We start from the raw sequence: 4,077 nt of genomic DNA, 5'->3' as shown, positions 1-4,077 counted from the left end.
TTATCTCAAGCCATAAATAAAACTTTTCACAAGAACATAATATATTTCTAAGTGAGAACAAATTGGTCAGCAGCGTACAAAACAAGCTTGTTTTAATTACTTTTTGTATGTTTTATATCTGTATAAAAGTTTATCCAATGGTTTAGGATGTTTTTATTATTAATAAAAACAATTAATAGGTAATACAATTCTTATTTGTTTGCTAGATGTTAATTTTATTTTTCCAATTTATTTCTTCTAAAATCTCATTGTCTTCTTCATGGTTATAAATGATTATAAATCAACACATTTATCACTGGTTAAATAACGGTTCACTGTGTGTACTTTTTTCTGGGAACAGATTTCTCTTTAGGGCATGATTGTTAAGATTATGAATGGGGAAAGAAATGATGTAAACTTTAAGACTTCAGCTTATATTTTAATTTATCTTCAAAGGAAAAGTTTTACTTCATGAAACAGTGTCTTCAAATATTGCAGACTTTCATAATGCTGATGTGAGTTCATCTTTAATGTTTTATGATTTCCTCATGATTTGGTGCTTAATACAGTATAAAAAATTTTTTTTATATAGTTAAGGTGAAATAAGTGCATACTTATATGACAGCACAAAATAACATGTCCGGGTCACATTTCAGGCCAAAAAAAGTTTATTTGGCATCAATAAAATAAACCTTATAGGTCCATATTACATATCACATGATGGTATTATTGTAAATTCTACAATATGGTAACTTTTGGATGAAACACATTTTTCATTGTTTGTTTTATCATAAAATGAGTATGTTAGAGCTTTACAAATTTAAGATTAAGCACTTAAATTGGATCATTTATAAAAAGGTTTCAAACTAATTAGTGACATAAAATGTCCAACAATTTATGGACAAACAGATTTTAGCCTAATAATAATTATGACCTTGGACCACAAAACCAGTAAAACTGTAATTTTTTTAATGTTTAATGTTGTATACATCAACTGAAAGTTGAATAAATAAGGTGTATGGTTTGTTTAGGATAAGACAATATTTGGCTGAGATGCAACTACTGTATTTGAAAATCTGGAATCTGGAGGGTGCAATAAAAGAAAAATATTAAGAAAATCACCTTTAAAATTGTCCAAAGTAAGTCCTTAGCAACACATATTACTAATGAATGATAAATACATTTTTTATATTATATTTTAGAAAATGTATCAAATATCTTTATAAAACATGATCTTTACGATCATTTTACCAATACAATTCATTTTGGCTATTGCCGCACCTGTGTGACTTATGACTGGTTTTGTGGTCCAGGGTCACAAACACTGTAAAAAATTAGCTGTAATTATGCAGCTGGTTGCCAGTAACTTACTGTAGAAGATAAAGACTAAAAATTTTTCATCTTCATTTAACTTCGAACAAACTGTTGCCAGTAAATAACACAAATGTAAAATCTACAGTAAGTTACTGGCAGCTAGTTGCCAGTAATACCCAGTAATACTGTAATTTATACAGAGTTTTTGTAGCTTTTGTATAATTCTTGCTTTAACCTACAGTCCCTTAATCATGTCTAATTCCATACTGTGATAACTTACAGAAATGTGAAATTTCACATAATAGGCCTACCGTAGGCTATGTTTCTAAAAAATCAATCTTTCATTGTTTATTAATTTACAACAAAAGTGGCTAAAAAACCCTCAAAACCCTTTAAAAATGGTGGACACAGCAATCACATCACACAACAAGGTTACAAGGTGGACAAAATCCCAAAACAGCAACAATTTTAGTTATTTGCTTATCAGTTTGAACACAATCTTTGCTTATTTTTCAGAAGTTCACACACAGTATATCATATCTGTTCCTAATAGAGGATCTTAGAATCGGAGATTCTTACAAGCAACATGTGTGGGTGTGTTATCCGAGAAGCGGCTGGAATTCTACGGAAATTATAAACCGGATTTTCACAGAGGAAAATGATGTATAATTTTCCAAGTAACTAAATAGTTTTTAGGTTCTTAGGATAATGTAACAATTGACATATAATTGTCTGAAAAGAAAAATCTAAATGTGAGGGTTTTTGAAAAGAGTGTAAGTTTTAACAAACATTGCTGGGGACATCAGAAAATGACAGTTTTCCATATATAAAAAATATAATATGATTTTTATATGGATAGCATTAGGAAACTAAATAAATTATTAGAAGTAAAATTTAATATTATTAATACTATAAGACTGAATACTGTATTAGGAATTACCCATACTGTATTTTATCCCTCAAACCATAATGCATCAGGATGTTTTATTCTGTTAGTATATTTTGTCACGGTCAATAGTAATTTTGATCACTTATATTAGAGAAATTACTTATGCAATAAGCAATTAATATTAAATTATTTGTATTTAAATGAGCATAAAGAAAGACATTTAAGCCACACTTAATACTTACATAAATATTTTACAGTAATGAGATGATTGAATGTTGATGAATTGTTATGAAAATAATGCCAGAATGTAAATTTGAACAAAATATTATTTATTTTTGTTGAAATAAACTTTTGGTGATTTTGTTGAATTTGTACACTAAAGCATGGCATCAAAAGCCCAGTTTCAGCATTGTAATTTGTCAACACAAAGTAAATCATTTTTGTAGCTATAATTAAATATCCTCCTAATCTAAACCACCACACTATTTTGTTCTCATAGAGGCCCACAGATAAATCTCCACTGCCGGCACCGATTCACTACACCACATTAAATTCTTTTAGATCATTTCAACTTACCAGCTCAGTTTACAAGTGGGCACTCTTAATGTCCTTCCTACACTCCTTCGGTTGCACAAAAATATTGGGCAAATACCAAATGAATAGAAAGCAGAAAATTCCCATCTCTGAATCTGTAACACTGTAAAAAATTCTTTTTGCAAGCATTTTGTAAACCTTTAGTCCACCAGGGACATTTGAGATATTTATATGTTTACTATAAACTAAAAAAGCACAATGATTATCAAACATATCACTAAAAATTGTTATAGGCTCTCTCTGTGTCTCTCTCTTCATAAACAGAACTCCAGTCTTGTTATCCCAGGTCATCATTAAATGCATTAATTGCTTCCTGAGTTTGTAATCTTTTATGGATTGTATTACAGGTTTTTTAGAATTAGAAACATTATAGTCATATACAACAAAATCAGGTAAATGGTCCGTAATATCACAAATAAACAAACCCCTGAATAAATTGTTTGTCAATTTATTAGTAAAGATATTATCAATTAAGTTTGCACTGTGTGATGTTCATAGTTACTATTATCACTATGAACACGTTATATATTTGTTTACCAGTCAGAACTCAATGCAAATAATTTACTGGCCCGATCAGGCCAGTGGTTCAGGTTTTCACATGCCCTGCCAAGATTTTCACTGGCCACACCAAAAAAAAAAAAGATTTTAGTGTCACGTATTTAAAATAACAATTAAAAAGTCAAATTTAATTATATACAAATACATTTTATTCATAATTTGTAACGACAATTGGCAATTTTAAAGAAACCCTTAATTCTGATATGTCACAATCCTTAAATTTCCAGATTAACTGTTCACACAAATCAAACTCAAAGGAATAATAATGAACCAATATTAATAAAAAAGTGTTGTTAATATGCTGTGTTGATATGTCTCTCAATGCGCTTGAAATATCTTCATTTATACTTCTCGCCATTAAGTTTAGTGGACCAGATGAAGGGTTATCGGCAACCCTTTTAGACACCATGCACACTATGTGCTGTCAGCTTTTATCATGAGCTTCAAGGATTTGTATACGGTAGTTGCTTCTTCAGACAAATAAGGCTCCTGACTTGTCTGCTTTACCTGGAAACTGACGGCAAGCTGTGCAAAATATTGCATTGTTTCTTTCGTTGTGTTTTACCCGAGTAAATATCCGACATTAACGCCCCTTTGCTCTACCAGCTGTCGTAACACGCAACACAGACAACACAACAACCAATAAGTTAGGAGAAACCTCATGAAATTGCTGAGAAGTTAACGTTCGTGACGCTTAAAATGTGTCTCTGTCTCGATGGTAACTTTGCATTAAAATACATACA

This window comes from Misgurnus anguillicaudatus, chromosome 5, assembly GCF_027580225.2.
Source record: "Misgurnus anguillicaudatus chromosome 5, ASM2758022v2, whole genome shotgun sequence".
In the NCBI taxonomy this organism is placed as follows: Eukaryota; Metazoa; Chordata; class Actinopteri; order Cypriniformes; family Cobitidae; genus Misgurnus; species Misgurnus anguillicaudatus.
The sequence above is the reverse complement of the archived record's forward strand: the minus strand, read 5'-3'. Positions refer to the sequence as shown.